This window comes from Hyla sarda, unplaced genomic scaffold (assembly GCF_029499605.1).
Source record: "Hyla sarda isolate aHylSar1 unplaced genomic scaffold, aHylSar1.hap1 scaffold_420, whole genome shotgun sequence".
NCBI lineage: Eukaryota > Metazoa > Chordata > Amphibia > Anura > Hylidae > Hyla > Hyla sarda.
This window is the reverse complement of record NW_026610435.1, coordinates 59,805-79,206: the sequence shown is the minus strand read 5'-3', so window position 1 is coordinate 79,206 and position 19,402 is coordinate 59,805. Positions and strand designations below refer to the sequence as shown.

The 19,402-nt window shown below is 49.6% G+C and overlaps 5 non-coding genes and 2 pseudogenes across 5 annotated transcripts; all 7 read right to left on the bottom strand.

The window, feature by feature from the left end:
• Positions 1–1,272: 1,272 nt before the first annotated feature.
• On the bottom strand, positions 1,273–1,463 carry LOC130333965 (U2 spliceosomal RNA). Its single transcript, XR_008876001.1, has one exon. It is a non-coding gene; the product is annotated as a U2 spliceosomal RNA (small nuclear RNA).
• A 2,084-nt stretch (positions 1,464–3,547) lies between these two features.
• Positions 3,548–3,738, bottom strand: LOC130333963 (U2 spliceosomal RNA). Its single transcript, XR_008875999.1, has one exon. It is a non-coding gene; the product is annotated as a U2 spliceosomal RNA (small nuclear RNA).
• Positions 3,739–5,828: 2,090 nt separating this feature from the next.
• Positions 5,829–6,004, bottom strand: LOC130333933 (U2 spliceosomal RNA; annotated as a pseudogene).
• A 5,820-nt stretch (positions 6,005–11,824) lies between these two features.
• Positions 11,825–11,995, bottom strand: LOC130333941 (U2 spliceosomal RNA; annotated as a pseudogene).
• Positions 11,996–14,081: 2,086 nt separating this feature from the next.
• LOC130333962 (U2 spliceosomal RNA) lies at positions 14,082–14,272 on the bottom strand. Its single transcript, XR_008875998.1, has one exon. It is a non-coding gene; the product is annotated as a U2 spliceosomal RNA (small nuclear RNA).
• Positions 14,273–16,350: 2,078 nt separating this feature from the next.
• Positions 16,351–16,541, bottom strand: LOC130333961 (U2 spliceosomal RNA). Its single transcript, XR_008875997.1, has one exon. It is a non-coding gene; the product is annotated as a U2 spliceosomal RNA (small nuclear RNA).
• Positions 16,542–18,633: 2,092 nt separating this feature from the next.
• On the bottom strand, positions 18,634–18,824 carry LOC130333959 (U2 spliceosomal RNA). Its single transcript, XR_008875996.1, has one exon. It is a non-coding gene; the product is annotated as a U2 spliceosomal RNA (small nuclear RNA).
• Positions 18,825–19,402: the final 578 nt, after the last annotated feature.

Sequence of the window (19,402 nt, the reverse complement as noted above, 5' to 3'; positions counted from 1 at the left end):
GCTCCTGGGCCTGGACACAGCAGCGGCTGCAATATCTCAACGGAGAATACGTTTATATCTATGTGTGTGTGTGCGCATATATATATATATATATATATATATATATATATTTCTCCGCCGAAATCACTTTTAAACCCATTTCCACCTTTTTTTCCCTTCTCTTCCTCTTACTTTTTTTTCACGTTTTTTTACGTTTTTCTCCTTTTCGCCTCTTTTCTGGGCGTATTATTCTTCTTTTTCTTCTTTTTTTTCGTCTAATGCATACCCCATCAGTGCAGCAATGCTTATTCAATACCGCCAGCAGATGGAGACACTGGGGGATAATTTTCTAAGGATTTATACTGATTTTTCCTGTCTGAATTTGTCGCACAGAAAGTTGCAGGCCAAATATGTGTGACATTTCTGCGACTTTAGCTTCTAGAGCATTTTTACAACATTATACATAGGTGCTGAATACATAAAAAGCGACTGTTCAGCGACAGACAAGTCGCATCGGCTGAAAGTAGGCCAGAATGTCAGTCCATGTTGGAGCAGGTTTAGATACAGTCTAAAGCATAGATCTCAAAGTCTGTGCACAGAATTTAGCAAGGGCCTCGCACCTTCTGATGCATCAGGTAGGTGCACAATAGCATAGCCTAACCCTCTGTACTTTGGTCTATATTGATGCGGGACATAGACAGCCAGCTGATGACCAATCCATTAGTGCAATGGATGGCTGGAAGCATTTGTCTTTGCCTTTGCAATACCACAGAAGCAATGCATGGTCAATGTACAGCAATGACACACCTGTGTGAACAGCCAGGAGACCCCCCCCCCCCATGTTATGTTACATAGTTACATAGTTAGTACGGTCGAAAAAAGACATATGTCCATCACGTTCAACCAGGGAATTAAGGGGTAGGGGTGTGGCGCGATATTGGGGAAGGGATGAGATTTTATATTTCTTCATAAGCATTAATCTTATTTTGTCAATTAGGAACATTCAGCACCCACCCGCTATCAAGGCAGCTGCCTATCATGTCATGCCCTACCTGCACAGGTGTGCTGGCTACTCAAATGATCCAATTAAGGAGGCCATTTAGTCAGCAGCAGCAGAAGTCCTGTGCCTGGACGCTCCAACAGGGGCCAGACACAAGCAGAAGCAGAAGCAGCAGAAGCACCACCTTTTGTTTTTTGGCTGCAGCAGCAGCAAGGCCCACAGGGCTGGCTAGCTGGCTAGCCAGCAAGCAGGTAGCAATGAAAGTAGGAATCTTTCTTTTTAACCCTGTAAGGGGGTGGTGCACTGTACCCGAAGATACTGCCATATCGGGTCAATGCATAGGGCGACGGAAGCAAGCTTCGAAATCGGCCCCCGTTCTCAAAAATCCATTTAATATATGGTCCCCAGATAGGGGACGTATCAGATATTAAACTGATAAGAACAGATACTACACTTGATCTTAGCCAAAAGGCCGAGAAGCGATAACCGTGAAAGGGGCGGGCCCAACAAGGTCCCCTTCATGGGCACTATCACTGCTTGCTGTCAGGGAGGCTGCCAGACAATTTTCCATGCACACTCTGGGCTGGGGGGCAGTCAACCACCAGTACACACAGCAGAACCTAAACCCATACCATTATTGCTAAGCAGCAAGACAGGGGCCCATTGCACTCCCACGGGGCCTTTTTAAATGCAATCCATAACCCGGATTTGCCAGGAACCCTTCTTACTCCTCCTACTTGCATGTGACACTGGGCTTAGGATCTGCATAGGAAACACACACACAAGCACACACCTACCTTTGTTGCCTGCAGATGCCTCCTTGGCTGTCCCCAAACGGTATCAAACCAACACCCACGGGAAGCTGTAAGCATAGAGGACATGCCTGCACCCCATTGGACTTACCTGTGTGGGTTAAATCCGGGTTATTTGACAACCTATGGCGGTGATGGTTCTGCTCAGGCAGAGCAGTGCTGATGCTCCTCATAAAGCTGTCGCTGCTGTGAAGGTTCTAGGTGACATCACAAATCCCTTTGGTTACATACACAACAAAGCTGGGTTGTTGTTGTTTACACTCTGCAAGGCCTGTGGAAGTGAGTGACATCATAGCACTGTAGTTCTGAGGGTTCAAGATGGATGCAACAATCTCCTGTTGCTTCTATGAAGGCCGTAATAGACGACATCACCAAACAGCTCCATAGTCACATACACAGCAAAGGAGAGATGTTGTTTACACCTAGTGATGTCAGTGGTATTGAGTGACATCACAGCACAGTGCTAAGGCTCCTGGGCCTGGACACAGCAGCGGCTGCAATATCTCAACGGAGAATACGTTTATATCTATGTGTGTGTGTGCGCATATATATATATATATATATATATATATATATATATATATATTTCTCCGCCGAAATCACTTTTAAACCCATTTCCACCTTTTTTTCCCTTCTCTTCCTCTTACTTTTTTTTCACGTTTTTTTACGTTTTTCTCCTTTTCGCCTCTTTTCTGGGCGTATTATTCTTCTTTTTCTTCTTTTTTTTCGTCTAATGCATACCCCATCAGTGCAGCAATGCTTATTCAATACCGCCAGCAGATGGAGACACTGGGGGATAATTTTCTAAGGATTTATACTGATTTTTCCTGTCTGAATTTGTCGCACAGAAAGTTGCAGGCCAAATATGTGTGACATTTCTGCGACTTTAGCTTCTAGAGCATTTTTACAACATTATACATAGGTGCTGAATACATAAAAAGCGACTGTTCAGCGACAGACAAGTCGCATCGGCTGAAAGTAGGCCAGAATGTCAGTCCATGTTGGAGCAGGTTTAGATACAGTCTAAAGCATAGATCTCAAAGTCTGTGCACAGAATTTAGCAAGGGCCTCGCACCTTCTGATGCATCAGGTAGGTGCACAATAGCATAGCCTAACCCTCTGTACTTTGGTCTATATTGATGCGGGACATAGACAGCCAGCTGATGACCAATCCATTAGTGCAATGGATGGCTGGAAGCATTTGTCTTTGCCTTTGCAATACCACAGAAGCAATGCATGGTCAATGTACAGCAATGACACACCTGTGTGAACAGCCAGGAGACCCCCCCCCCCATGTTATGTTACATAGTTACATAGTTAGTACGGTCGAAAAAAGACATATGTCCATCACGTTCAACCAGGGAATTAAGGGGTAGGGGTGTGGCGCGATATTGGGGAAGGGATGAGATTTTATATTTCTTCATAAGCATTAATCTTATTTTGTCAATTAGGAACATTCAGCACCCACCCGCTATCAAGGCAGCTGCCTATCATGTCATGCCCTACCTGCACAGGTGTGCTGGCTACTCAAATGATCCAATTAAGGAGGCCATTTAGTCAGCAGCAGCAGAAGTCCTGTGCCTGGACGCTCCAACAGGGGCCAGACACAAGCAGAAGCAGAAGCAGCAGAAGCAGCAGCAGCACCACCTTTTGTTTTTTGGCTGCAGCAGCAGCAAGGCCCACAGGGCTGGCTAGCTGGCTAGCCAGCAAGCAGGTAGCAATGAAAGTAGGAATCTTTCTTTTTAACCCTGTAAGGGGGTGGTGCACTGTACCCGAAGATACTGCCATATCGGGTCAATGCATAGGGCGACGGAAGCAAGCTTCGAAATCGGCCCCCGTTCTCAAAAATCCATTTAATATATGGTCCCCAGATAGGGGACGTATCAGATATTAAACTGATAAGAACAGATACTACACTTGATCTTAGCCAAAAGGCCGAGAAGCGATAACCGTGAAAGGGGCGGGCCCAACAAGGTCCCCTTCATGGGCACTATCACTGCTTGCTGTCAGGGAGGCTGCCAGACAATTTTCCATGCACACTCTGGGCTGGGGGGCAGTCAACCACCAGTACACACAGCAGAACCTAAACCCATACCATTATTGCTAAGCAGCAAGACAGGGGCCCATTGCACTCCCACGGGGCCTTTTTAAATGCAATCCATAACCCGGATTTGCCAGGAACCCTTCTTACTCCTCCTACTTGCATGTGACACTGGGCTTAGGATCTGCATAGGAAACACACACACAAGCACACACCTACCTTTGTTGCCTGCAGATGCCTCCTTGGCTGTCCCCAAACGGTATCAAACCAACACCCACGGGAAGCTGTAAGCATAGAGGACATGCCTGCACCCCATTGGACTTACCTGTGTGGGTTAAATCCGGGTTATTTGACAACCTATGGCGGTGATGGTTCTGCTCAGGCAGAGCAGTGCTGATGCTCCTCATAAAGCTGTCGCTGCTGTGAAGGTTCTAGGTGACATCACAAATCCCTTTGGTTACATACACAACAAAGCTGGGTTGTTGTTGTTTACACTCTGCAAGGCCTGTGGAAGTGAGTGACATCATAGCACTGTAGTTCTGAGGGTTCAAGATGGATGCAACAATCTCCTGTTGCTTCTATGAAGGCCGTAATAGACGACATCACCAAACAGCTCCATAGTCACATACACAGCAAAGGAGAGATGTTGTTTACACCTAGTGATGTCAGTGGTATTGAGTGACATCACAGCACAGTGCTAAGGCTCCTGGGCCTGGACACAGCAGCGGCTGCAATATCTCAACGGAGAATACGTTTATATCTATGTGTGTGTGTGCGCATATATATATATATATATATATATATATATATATATATATATATATATTTCTCCGCCAAAATCACTTTTAAACCCATTTCCACCTTTTTTTCCCTTCTCTTCCTCTTACTTTTTTTTCACGTTTTTTTACGTTTTTCTCCTTTTCGCCTCTTTTCTGGGCGTATTATTCTTCTTTTTCTTCTTTTTTTTCGTCTAATGCATACCCCATCAGTGCAGCAATGCTTATTCAATACCGCCAGCAGATGGAGACACTGGGGGATAATTTTCTAAGGATTTATACTGATTTTTCCTGTCTGAATTTGTCGCACAGAAAGTTGCAGGCCAAATATGTGTGACATTTCTGCGACTTTAGCTTCTAGAGCATTTTTACAACATTATACATAGGTGCTGAATACATAAAAAGCGACTGTTCAGCGACAGACAAGTCGCATCGGCTGAAAGTAGGCCAGAATGTCAGTCCATGTTGGAGCAGGTTTAGATACAGTCTAAAGCATAGATCTCAAAGTCTGTGCACAGAATTTAGCAAGGGCCTCGCACCTTCTGATGCATCAGGTAGGTGCACAATAGCATAGCCTAACCCTCTGTACTTTGGTCTATATTGATGCGGGACATAGACAGCCAGCTGATGACCAATCCATTAGTGCAATGGATGGCTGGAAGCATTTGTCTTTGCCTTTGCAATACCACAGAAGCAATGCATGGTCAATGTACAGCAATGACACACCTGTGTGAACAGCCAGGAGACCCCCCCCCCCATGTTATGTTACATAGTTACATAGTTAGTACGGTCGAAAAAAGACATATGTCCATCACGTTCAACCAGGGAATTAAGGGGTAGGGGTGTGGCGCGATATTGGGGAAGGGATGAGATTTTATATTTCTTCATAAGCATTAATCTTATTTTGTCAATTAGGAACATTCAGCACCCACCCGCTATCAAGGCAGCTGCCTATCATGTCATGCCCTACCTGCACAGGTGTGCTGGCTACTCAAATGATCCAATTAAGGAGGCCATTTAGTCAGCAGCAGCAGAAGTCCTGTGCCTGGACGCTCCAACAGGGGCCAGACACAAGCAGAAGCAGAAGCAGCAGAAGCAGCAGCAGCACCACCTTTTGTTTTTTGGCTGCAGCAGCAGCAAGGCCCACAGGGCTGGCTAGCTGGCTAGCCAGCAAGCAGGTAGCAATGAAAGTAGGAATCTTTCTTTTTAACCCTGTAAGGGGGTGGTGCACTGTACCCGAAGATACTGCCATATCGGGTCAATGCATAGGGCGACGGAAGCAAGCTTCGAAATCGGCCCCCGTTCTCAAAAATCCATTTAATATATGGTCCCCAGATAGGGGACGTATCAGATATTAAACTGATAAGAACAGATTTTTTTTGATTGAAAGAGCTTTATTTTCCGTTCAGTCATTACAAGTCGTACAATAAATTACAGTCACACAAAGCATGATAGTACAATACACAGCAAAGGTTCCCTAAGCTATACATCGCACACCATGCTACTCTAACATTCAGCTCAATCCTGCAATATAAAGGCACAAGAGATCAAACAAAAACCAAATAATACAATCTGTGATCGGGGTAGGGGTGTGGGCGACTATGTGGGGGTAGGGAGGGGGGCGGATCACAGGGCCAAACTGTTGGGCTGTATCTTCAGGGGGACATGGGAGAAGGAGAGGGGTCTTCACTCCTCTTCTTCCTCATCAACGGCCGAGCTGTCCAAGATGGAATAGTCTCTAAGCAGGTTCTTGATGAACCTGCGGCAGTCCCGGACGGACATGTTTTCCCTGTTGATCACGAGGCGGTTCCTGGCAAGCCACACTGCGTCCTTAAAACAGTTCATAAGGCGCCAGGCCTCCTGGATGGCCTCCACGTCGTGGGTCCCAGGGAACAGGCCGTAAAGCACCGAATGGTACGATAGGCAGCTCCTGGGCACTGAGTCTCTGAGTTCCTGTTCTAGGGCGTCCAACAGACCCTGTGCAAAGGGGCACTGCCAAAACACGTGGAAAGATGTTTCCTCCACGTAGGGGCAACGGGGGCAGTACCGGGTCTTGCACAGGTTGCGGGCATGCATGAATGACCTGAGAGAGAGACCTCCCATGACGGCCATCCACGACAAGTCCTTGTGTCCATTGGTAAGCCGCTTTGAGGCCACATTGTTCCAAACTGTCTCTGCAGTGGCTGCGGGGAGTCCCGGAACCAGCTCGGTCGAGTCCTTAGCTCGGATGAGCTTGTGGATTGTCTTTGGCTTCCATAGGTCTGGTTTCAGTCCTTCCAGCTGGTGCTCCCTCACAAACCGGACAACATCCCCATAGAACCAGGGAGTGTTCCAGTTGTAAGGGATGGAGCTGTCCCACTTGTCCCAGCCCAGCTGTCTCCAGAGGGGCATGAGAAGCAAGCGAGACATGGACCTGCCCGCTGAGCCAGTCTTTTCTACAAGAGTCCGCTGCACCGTGACACATGCAAAGGAGGCCCTCAGCAGAGCGGGGATGTCGGGTATTCCCTTCCCACCCTTGCGGGGTTCCTTGTACATCACGGTCCTCTTGACTCTGTCCATTTTGCCCCAGACGAAGCCAAACACTGTCCGGGTGATGGCCTTGCAAACGGTGGTATGGGGAGGCCAGGCCTGTGCGGTATATTGGAGCACAGGCAAAACTTCACTCCGCAGGACAAGTGCCTTGCCTTCCATCGTGAGCTTTCTGGAGCTCCACAGTCCGATCTTTGAGTTTATCCTTCCTAGTCGGTCTTGCCAAGACTTAAGGGCCGCTCCTTCCTTCCCGAACCAGACTCCAAGAATTTGAATGAAGTCCGGCTTAATAGTAAAGGGGAAGGGGGCGGAAGAAGCCAGGTGCCACTCCCCGAAGAGCATGGCCTCCGACTTCCCGCAGTTGACTTTTGCCCCCGAAGCTCTGCCGAAGTCCTCGCAGGTCTGGACGAGTGCAGTCACCGAACGCTGGTCAGCGCAGAAGACGGTCACGTCGTCCATGTAGAGCGAGCACTTGACCTCGTGGCGATCTGGTCCTGGTGCGGTGATCCCTCTGATCTCTCCATTCTGCCGGATAGTCTCAGCGAAGAGCTCTATAACACAAACAAAAAGGAGAGGTGAAAGGGGGCAGCCTTGTCTAACCCCTGAAAGAATGGAAAAGGGGTCAGTCTTCCAGCCGTTCACCAACACCGTGCTGTAAATGTCAAAATACATAACGTTAACAAAAGAGCAAAACATCTTCCCCAGACCCAGCCTGCGCAAAACCCTGTCCATGAATGCGTGGGAGACACGGTCGAACGCCTTCTCCTGATCTAAGCTGACCAGGGCGGCGCGGCCCCCGCGGTCCTGGATGTAATGGACCGTGTCTCTCACAAGGGCAAGGCTGTCGGCAATCCTGCGGCCAGGAATGCTGCAGGTCTGGTCCGGATGGACGATCTGCCCCATGACAGGTTTCAGCCTGTTGGCCAGCACCTTGGCGAGGATCTTGTAGTCCACGTTCAGGAGAGAGATGGGACGCCAGTTTTTCAGGTCACATCTCTCCCCCTTCCGCTTATACAAGATCGTGATCATCCCTTCCCTCAACGACGGAGGCATTCTGCCCCCCACCACCATCTCCTCGTACACCTCCAACAGGTCCGGACAGATCAGGTCACCCAGCGCTACGTAGAGCTCGGCCGGGAGACCGTCACTGCCCGGGGTCCTGCCGGGCTTAAAGGATCTAGCGGCAGAGAGCAGCTCCCCCACCGTCAAGGGATCGTCCATAGCCGCCGCACCTGCGGGATCAACAACGTTAGTGACACCTGACAGGAACCTCTCGGCGGCTTCGGGGTCGGATGACTTGGGGGCGTAGAGGTTGCTGTAGAAGTCGTGGACGACCCCCATCACTTCCTCCTTGCCGCTCCTCATGTGTCCGGTCTCATCTCGTAGCTCAGTCAGGGGCGTGTGGCCGGCATGGAGCTTCCTGAAAAAGAAAGAGTTACATTTCTCACCCTTCTCCAGGTTCTCCACCTTGGAACGAAAGACGATTCGCTTGGATTCCTCCTCAAAGTGCCTTTTCAAGCTCTTTTTGGTCTCCTCCAGCTCCTCCCTGACGTCCCAGCCACACTGGAGCAGGTCCTGCAGGGACCGCAGCTCGCGCTGCAGTTTCCTCAAGTCCCACTTCTTCGCACACGCCTGTTGTCTGCCTTTTGCCTGAAAGAAACAACGGAATTCGACTTTAACATATTCCCACCAATCGCTGATGCACTTGAACAGACATTTGTCATTTCGCCATACAAGGTACGCATCCCTAAGTTCCTCCATGACCTCCCTCTGCTCCAACAGGGCACAATTCAACTTCCAGGAGCCTGGGCCAGGAGGGAATCCATGGCCCAGAGTCCCCCGGAATCGAATGGCCCTGTGGTCAGAGAAGAAGCAGGGGACCATAGAGTACGACACCTTTCTGACTGCTCTCGAAGTGAAGATGAAGTCTATCCGAGAACGGAGCGAGCCATCGGGGCGGCTCCACGTATAGTTTACGGAGCCGTTCCCGATGGACCCGACAACGTCCTGCAAGGATGCCTCCGTCACCATCTCAATCAGCAGTTTAGACGTCACGTCCAGGTTGGCGGATGTGCCAGAACTGCGCCCGTCCACCTCAATGGGGCAGTTGAAGTCACCACCCAACACTACTGCCCTAGTGGTGGCGAGTTCAGCCCGCAGGGCCTGGAGAACCTCCAGTCGGACATCCCTCTCAGGGGAGGCGTACACGTTGATGAGCCGCACGGGCTCACCCGCCCAGGAACCGTCTGCGACAAGAAGTCTGCCACAGACGAGCTCCCGGACGGAATCAAGTGCAAAGTTACCTCCCCTGATCAGGATGGCCACCCCCGCAGACCTATTGTCGCCCCCACCAGACCAGTAGGAAGGGCCGTGAGGCCACTGCCTGGCCAGATGGTTGTAAGACCTAGAAGCAGACAAAGCACATTCCTGCAACATGTAAACATCACACCTCTGGGAATCTAAGAACGTAAGAACAGTCTGGAATCTAAACCAAGCTCTAATACTCCTCACATTAATGCAGAAGATGTTGAGATCAGCCATGGGAATAAAAAAAGAGAGGTTAGTTCTGATACTAGTTACCAGTCTGGTCGGACGGGTCCTCTTCTCTGGCGCCTGTCGGCTCGTGTGGCTTCTCGTAGCGCCCTTCCAAGAACTCGTCGTAGACCGTGTTGGACGGAGTGTCCAGGATTTTCTTAACCTCTGGGTCCTGCAGCAGCTCCTCCATAGATTGAGCTTGGACTGGCTCTGCTTGGACCTGCTCCACTTGGGCCTGCTCCATCACCTCCTCTCCTTCTGAAGCCTCAGGGCTCTCGCAGACCTGCTCCATCTCCTCCTCCTCATCTGAAGCTTGAGGGGTTTCGCAGGTCTCGATTATCTTTCTTTTGTGGGACTCTTCTGATACGTTGTCCCTTCCTTTCCTCTTCCTCTGTATGGTACCTGGGGGAGGAAGCACAGGAAAGTCCTCCGAAGGGCGGGCACCAGCAGCTGGAGGGGGGTTAGGTGCTGCTGGGCCAGGAGAGAAAGGAGGCTGGGTGGGGCGGGGGGCAGGAGAGAGTGCCCGGGCAGGGGAGGACGGGGCAGGGGTGGGCCGGGCAGGGGAGGACGGGGCAGGGGTGGGCCGGGCAGGGGAGGACGGGGCAGGGGTGGGCCGGGGTGGGGTACGGGGGGCAGGGGTGGGCCGGGGTGGGGTACGGGGGGCAGGGGTGGGGCGGGATGGGGCAGGAGGGGTGGGGGTGGGACGGGATGGGGCAGGAGGGGCAGGGGTGGGACGGGATGGGGCAGGAGGGGCAGGGGTAGGACGGGATGGGGCAGGGGTGGGACGGGATGGGGCAGGGGTGGGGCGGGATGGGGCAGGAGATGGGGCGGGAGGGGCAGGGGATGGGGCGGGAGGGGCAGGGGAGGGGCGGGACGGGGCAGGGGTGGTGGCTTTCGCCTTCTTACCCTCCTTGGTCGGCTTGGCCATCCGTGGTGTTGGCTCCGGAGCTGGGGCTGGCTTCGGTGCTCTCGCTGCCACAGATGCCCATGTTCTCTCCCTCTGGGGGCAGTCCTTGTAGCTGTGGGCTGCCAGTCCGCAGAGGTTGCAGGTCTTGCTCTTGGGGCAGTCCTTGGTCGTGTGACCTGTCACACGGCAATACCTGCAGGCATCCTCCGTACAGTCCTTGCCCTCGTGGCCCATCTTGCCACATCTCCTGCAGGTCTGCGGCATGTCCGGGTAGAAGATAAGTCCTGTGGAGTTGCCCAAGGAAAATGTCGTTGGCAGGTGCTGTAGTCCGTCTGGAGAAGCAGGGTTCTTGTTGAGTCTGACGACCACAGACCACTTGCAGGTCCAGTATCCGAGTGAGTTCAGGATGCGGGTGGGCTCCCTCACCACGGTGCAGAAGCGCTTCAGGAAGGTCGAGATGTCCGTGCCTGGGGTGTGTGGGTTCCGCATTGAGACCGTCACCCGCCTCTCCTCTCTTTGAATAAGGCAGTTGCCCACAAAGCGAGAGAAAGGGGATTCGGGACTCGCCGCTTTCACCACCTCCCAGTATCTTCTACAGGTCCCAATGGTGGCAAAGGTGATGTAGAAGATTCCCGAAAAGAAGGTTGCTATTCCCAGGGTGTCAGCCGTGGGGAAGCCTTGATCCGCCAGCATCTTCTTGCAGAACACGTCGTGGGACATGTCCGGCACCCTTCCGTCCACGGGCTTGAGCTTCAAGGCAACAGTCTGCCTCATCCAGGGCTCCAGGGTTGGAGCTTCCAGGTTAGGAATTCTGCCGCCCTTCTGCCTTGCCGTGGTGGAGGTTGAAGCTTGCTGTGGTTGGGGCTGGACCTCCAGGCCTTGCCCTGCAGCCTCCTGGGTGGACTTGCTGGTTGAGGCCATGGCTTCTTCCAGCAGGCTCTTTTCCGCTTCCTTGCTTGCTTGTGGAGAGAGGCTTCGCAAAGTCTTCTTTCCCGGGTGGGAGGAGCTATGCAGATCCGGTCCCGGTGGGAGGAGCTATGCAAATCCTTCTCCAGAGGCAGCGAGTTTCTTCGAAAAGATTCTGCGCCGCCTTCCTCTTCGCCGCTGTTCCGGAATTCACCGCCGATTCCCTTCTTCCAGGTTCTTCGTCGGCTTCTTCCGGAGCTGCAGTCTTCAAGATCTTCTCCTTCTTCAGATGTTCCGAGGCAGGCAGGAGACGATCTTCAGGTGGTATGCTCTAGAGAAATGCGGTTCTAATAAGAACGAAAAGTACTGCAATCGTACTACGCAAAATCTCTACCACAATGCTTGGAGTTCTTCAGACCGTAGCGATCATGGTATCTCCCCTGCCAGGTAAGTATAAACTGATAAGAACAGATACTACACTTGATCTTAGCCAAAAGGCCGAGAAGCGATAACCGTGAAAGGGGCGGGCCCAACAAGGTCCCCTTCATGGGCACTATCACTGCTTGCTGTCAGGGAGGCTGCCAGACAATTTTCCATGCACACTCTGGGCTGGGGGGCAGTCAACCACCAGTACACACAGCAGAACCTAAACCCATACCATTATTGCTAAGCAGCAAGACAGGGGCCCATTGCACTCCCACGGGGCCTTTTTAAATGCAATCCATAACCCGGATTTGCCAGGAACCCTTCTTACTCCTCCTACTTGCATGTGACACTGGGCTTAGGATCTGCATAGGAAACACACACACAAGCACACACCTACCTTTGTTGCCTGCAGATGCCTCCTTGGCTGTCCCCAAACGGTATCAAACCAACACCCACGGGAAGCTGTAAGCATAGAGGACATGCCTGCACCCCATTGGACTTACCTGTGTGGGTTAAATCCGGGTTATTTGACAACCTATGGCGGTGATGGTTCTGCTCAGGCAGAGCAGTGCTGATGCTCCTCATAAAGCTGTCGCTGCTGTGAAGGTTCTAGGTGACATCACAAATCCCTTTGGTTACATACACAACAAAGCTGGGTTGTTGTTGTTTACACTCTGCAAGGCCTGTGGAAGTGAGTGACATCATAGCACTGTAGTTCTGAGGGTTCAAGATGGATGCAACAATCTCCTGTTGCTTCTATGAAGGCCGTAATAGACGACATCACCAAACAGCTCCATAGTCACATACACAGCAAAGGAGAGATGTTGTTTACACCTAGTGATGTCAGTGGTATTGAGTGACATCACAGCACAGTGCTAAGGCTCCTGGGCCTGGACACAGCAGCGGCTGCAATATCTCAACGGAGAATACGTTTATATCTATGTGTGTGTGTGCGCATATATATATATATATATATATATATATATATATATATATATATTTCTCCGCCGAAATCACTTTTAAACCCATTTCCACCTTTTTTTCCCTTCTCTTCCTCTTACTTTTTTTTCACGTTTTTTTACGTTTTTCTCCTTTTCGCCTCTTTTCTGGGCGTATTATTCTTCTTTTTCTTCTTTTTTTTCGTCTAATGCATACCCCATCAGTGCAGCAATGCTTATTCAATACCGCCAGCAGATGGAGACACTGGGGGATAATTTTCTAAGGATTTATACTGATTTTTCCTGTCTGAATTTGTCGCACAGAAAGTTGCAGGCCAAATATGTGTGACATTTCTGCGACTTTAGCTTCTAGAGCATTTTTACAACATTATACATAGGTGCTGAATACATAAAAAGCGACTGTTCAGCGACAGACAAGTCGCATCGGCTGAAAGTAGGCCAGAATGTCAGTCCATGTTGGAGCAGGTTTAGATACAGTCTAAAGCATAGATCTCAAAGTCTGTGCACAGAATTTAGCAAGGGCCTCGCACCTTCTGATGCATCAGGTAGGTGCACAATAGCATAGCCTAACCCTCTGTACTTTGGTCTATATTGATGCGGGACATAGACAGCCAGCTGATGACCAATCCATTAGTGCAATGGATGGCTGGAAGCATTTGTCTTTGCCTTTGCAATACCACAGAAGCAATGCATGGTCAATGTACAGCAATGACACACCTGTGTGAACAGCCAGGAGACCCCCCCCCCCATGTTATGTTACATAGTTACATAGTTAGTACGGTCGAAAAAAGACATATGTCCATCACGTTCAACCAGGGAATTAAGGGGTAGGGGTGTGGCGCGATATTGGGGAAGGGATGAGATTTTATATTTCTTCATAAGCATTAATCTTATTTTGTCAATTAGGAACATTCAGCACCCACCCGCTATCAAGGCAGCTGCCTATCATGTCATGCCCTACCTGCACAGGTGTGCTGGCTACTCAAATGATCCAATTAAGGAGGCCATTTAGTCAGCAGCAGCAGAAGTCCTGTGCCTGGACGCTCCAACAGGGGCCAGACACAAGCAGAAGCAGAAGCAGCAGAAGCAGCAGCAGCACCACCTTTTGTTTTTTGGCTGCAGCAGCAGCAAGGCCCACAGGGCTGGCTAGCTGGCTAGCCAGCAAGCAGGTAGCAATGAAAGTAGGAATCTTTCTTTTTAACCCTGTAAGGGGGTGGTGCACTGTACCCGAAGATACTGCCATATCGGGTCAATGCATAGGGCGACGGAAGCAAGCTTCGAAATCGGCCCCCGTTCTCAAAAATCCATTTAATATATGGTCCCCAGATAGGGGACGTATCAGATATTAAACTGATAAGAACAGATACTACACTTGATCTTAGCCAAAAGGCCGAGAAGCGATAACCGTGAAAGGGGCGGGCCCAACAAGGTCCCCTTCATGGGCACTATCACTGCTTGCTGTCAGGGAGGCTGCCAGACAATTTTCCATGCACACTCTGGGCTGGGGGGCAGTCAACCACCAGTACACACAGCAGAACCTAAACCCATACCATTATTGCTAAGCAGCAAGACAGGGGCCCATTGCACTCCCACGGGGCCTTTTTAAATGCAATCCATAACCCGGATTTGCCAGGAACCCTTCTTACTCCTCCTACTTGCATGTGACACTGGGCTTAGGATCTGCATAGGAAACACACACACAAGCACACACCTACCTTTGTTGCCTGCAGATGCCTCCTTGGCTGTCCCCAAACGGTATCAAACCAACACCCACGGGAAGCTGTAAGCATAGAGGACATGCCTGCACCCCATTGGACTTACCTGTGTGGGTTAAATCCGGGTTATTTGACAACCTATGGCGGTGATGGTTCTGCTCAGGCAGAGCAGTGCTGATGCTCCTCATAAAGCTGTCGCTGCTGTGAAGGTTCTAGGTGACATCACAAATCCCTTTGGTTACATACACAACAAAGCTGGGTTGTTGTTGTTTACACTCTGCAAGGCCTGTGGAAGTGAGTGACATCATAGCACTGTAGTTCTGAGGGTTCAAGATGGATGCAACAATCTCCTGTTGCTTCTATGAAGGCCGTAATAGACGACATCACCAAACAGCTCCATAGTCACATACACAGCAAAGGAGAGATGTTGTTTACACCTAGTGATGTCAGTGGTATTGAGTGACATCACAGCACAGTGCTAAGGCTCCCCTGGGCCTGGACACAGCAGCGGCTGCAATATCTCAACGGAGAATACGTTTATATCTATGTGTGTGTGTGCGCATATATATATATATATATATATATATATATATATATATATATCTCCGCCGAAATCACTTTTAAACCCATTTCCACCTTTTTTTCCCTTCTCTTCCTCTTACTTTTTTTTCACGTTTTTTTACGTTTTTCTCCTTTTCGCCTCTTTTCTGGGCGTATTATTCTTCTTTTTCTTCTTTTTTTTCGTCTAATGCATACCCCATCAGTGCAGCAATGCTTATTCAATACCGCCAGCAGATGGAGACACTGGGGGATAATTTTCTAAGGATTTATACTGATTTTTCCTGTCTGAATTTGTCGCACAGAAAGTTGCAGGCCAAATATGTGTGACATTTCTGCGACTTTAGCTTCTAGAGCATTTTTACAACATTATACATAGGTGCTGAATACATAAAAAGCGACTGTTCAGCGACAGACAAGTCGCATCGGCTGAAAGTAGGCCAGAATGTCAGTCCATGTTGGAGCAGGTTTAGATACAGTCTAAAGCATAGATCTCAAAGTCTGTGCACAGAATTTAGCAAGGGCCTCGCACCTTCTGATGCATCAGGTAGGTGCACAATAGCATAGCCTAACCCTCTGTACTTTGGTCTATATTGATGCGGGACATAGACAGCCAGCTGATGACCAATCCATTAGTGCAATGGATGGCTGGAAGCATTTGTCTTTGCCTTTGCAATACCACAGAAGCAATGCATGGTCAATGTACAGCAATGACACACCTGTGTGAACAGCCAGGAGACCCCCCCCCCCATGTTATGTTACATAGTTACATAGTTAGTACGGTCGAAAAAAGACATATGTCCATCACGTTCAACCAGGGAATTAAGGGGTAGGGGTGTGGCGCGATATTGGGGAAGGGATGAGATTTTATATTTCTTCATAAGCATTAATCTTATTTTGTCAATTAGGAACATTCAGCACCCACCCGCTATCAAGGCAGCTGCCTATCATGTCATGCCCTACCTGCACAGGTGTGCTGGCTACTCAAATGATCCAATTAAGGAGGCCATTTAGTCAGCAGCAGCAGAAGTCCTGTGCCTGGACGCTCCAACAGGGGCCAGACACAAGCAGAAGCAGCAGAAGCAGCAGCAGCACCACCTTTTGTTTTTTGGCTGCAGCAGCAGCAAGGCCCACAGGGCTGGCTAGCTGGCTAGCCAGCAAGCAGGTAGCAATGAAAGTAGGAATCTTTCTTTTTAACCCTATAAGGGGGTGGTGCACTGTACCCGAAGATACTGCCATATCGGGTCAATGCATAGGGCGACGGAAGCAAGCTTCGAAATCGGCCCCCGTTCTCAAAAATCCATTTAATATATGGTCCCCAGATAGGGGACGTATCAGATATTAAACTGATAAGAACAGATACTACACTTGATCTTAGCCAAAAGGCCGAGAAGCGATAACCGTGAAAGGGGCGGGCCCAACAAGGTCCCCTTCATGGGCACTATCACTGCTTGCTGTCAGGGAGGCTGCCAGACAATTTTCCATGCACACTCTGGGCTGGGGGGCAGTCAACCACCAGTACACACAGCAGAACCTAAACCCATACCATTATTGCTAAGCAGCAAGACAGGGGCCCATTGCACTCCCACGGGGCCTTTTTAAATGCAATCCATAACCCGGATTTGCCAGGAACCCTTCTTACTCCTCCTACTTGCATGTGACACTGGGCTTAGGATCTGCATAGGAAACACACACACAAGCACACACCTACCTTTGTTGCCTGCAGATGCCTCCTTGGCTGTCCCCAAACGGTATCAAACCAACACCCACGGGAAGCTGTAAGCATAGAGGACATGCCTGCACCCCATTGGACTTACCTGTGTGGGTTAAATCCGGGTTATTTGACAACCTATGGCGGTGATGGTTCTGCTCAGGCAGAGCAGTGCTGATGCTCCTCATAAAGCTGTCGCTGCTGTGAAGGTTCTAGGTGACATCACAAATCCCTTTGGTTACATACACAACAAAGCTGGGTTGTTGTTGTTTACACTCTGCAAGGCCTGTGGAAGTGAGTGACATCATAGCACTGTAGTTCTGAGGGTTCAAGATGGATGCAACAATCTCCTGTTGCTTCTATGAAGGCCGTAATAGACGACATCACCAAACAGCTCCATAGTCACATACACAGCAAAGGAGAGATGTTGTTTACACCTAGTGATGTCAGTGGTATTGAGTGACATCACAGCACAGTGCTAAGGCTCCTGGGCCTGGACACAGCAGCGGCTGCAATATCTCAACGGAGAATACGTTTATATCTATGTGTGTGTGTGCGCATATATATATATATATATATATATATATATATATATATATATATATATATTTCTCCGCCGAAATCACTTTTAAACCCATTTCCACCTTTTTTTCCCTTCTCTTCCTCTTACTTTTTTTTCACGTTTTTTTACGTTTTTCTCCTTTTCGCCTCTTTTCTGGGCGTATTATTCTTCTTTTTCTTCTTTTTTTTCGTCTAATGCATACCCCATCAGTGCAGCAATGCTTATTCAATACCGCCAGCAGATGGAGACACTGGGGGATAATTTTCTAAGGATTTATACTGATTTTTCCTGTCTGAATTTGTCGCACAGAAAGTTGCAGGCCAAATATGTGTGACATTTCTGCGACTTTAGCTTCTAGAGCATTTTTACAACATTATACATAGGTGCTGAATACATAAAAAGCGACTGTTCAGCGACAGACAAGTCGCATCGGCTGAAAGTAGGCCAGAATGTCAGTCCATGTTGGAGCAGGTTTAGATACAGTCTAAAGCATAGATCTCAAAGTCTGTGCACAGAATTTAGCAAGGGCCTCGCACCTTCTGATGCATCAGGTAGGTGCACAATAGCATAGCCTAACCCTCTGTACTTTGGTCTATATTGATGCGGGACATAGACAGCCAGCTGATGACCAATCCATTAGTGCAATGGATGGCTGGAAGCATTTGTCTTTGCCTTTGCAATACCACAGAAGCAATGCATGGTCAATGTACAGCAATGACACACCTGTGTGAACAGCCAGGAGACCCCCCCCCCCATGTTATGTTACATAGTTACATAGTTAGTACGGTCGAAAAAAGACATATGTCCATCACGTTCAACCAGGGAATTAAGGGGTAGGGGTGTGGCGCGATATTGGGGAAGGGATGAGATTTTATATTTCTTCATAAGCATTAATCTTATTTTGTCAATTAGGAACATTCAGCACCCACCCGCTATCAAGGCAGCTGCCTATCATGTCATGCCCTACCTGCACAGGTGTGCTGGCTACTCAAATGATCCAATTAAGGAGGCCATTTAGTCAGCAGCAGCAGAAGTCCTGTGCCTGGACGCTCCAACAGGGGCCAGACACAAGCAGAAGCAGAAGCAGCAGAAGCAGCAGCAGCACCACCTTTTGTTTTTTGGCTGCAGCAGCAGCAAGGCCCACAGGGCTGGCTAGCTGGCTAGCCAGCAAGCAGGTAGCAATGAAAGTAGGAATCTTTCTTTTTAACCCTGTAAGGGGGTGGTGCACTGTACCCGAAGATACTGCCATATCGGGTCAATGCATAGGGCGACGGAAGCAAGCTTCGAAATCGGCCCCCGTTCTCAAAAATCCATTTAATATATGGTCCCCAGATAGGGGACGTATCAGATATTAAACTGATAAGAACAGATACTACACTTGATCTTAGCCAAAAGGCCGAGAAGCGATAACCGTGAAAGGGGCGGGCCCAACAAGGTCCCCTTCATGGGCACTATCACTGCTTGCTGTCAGGGAGGCTGCCAGACAATTTTCCATGCACACTCTGGGCTGGGGGGCAGTCAACCACCAGTACACACAGCAGAACCTAAACCCATACCATTATTGCTAAGCAGCAAGACAGGGGCCCATTGCACTCCCACGGGGCCTTTTTAAATGCAATCCATAACCCGGATTTGCCAGGAACCCTTCTTACTCCTCCTACTTGCATGTGACACTGGGCTTAGGATCTGCATAGGAAACACACACACAAGCACACACCTACATTTGTTGCCTGCAGATGCCTCCTTGGCTGTCCCCAAACGGTATCAAACCAACACCCACGGGAAGCTGTAAGCATAGAGGACATGCCTGCACCCCATTGGACTTACCTGTGTGGGTTAAATCCGGGTTATTTGACAACCTATGGCGGTGATGGTTCTGCTCAGGCAGAGCAGTGCTGATGCTCCTCATAAAGCTGTCGCTGCTGTGAAGGTTCTAGGTGACATCACAAATCCCTTTGGTTACATACACAACAAAGCTGGGTTGTT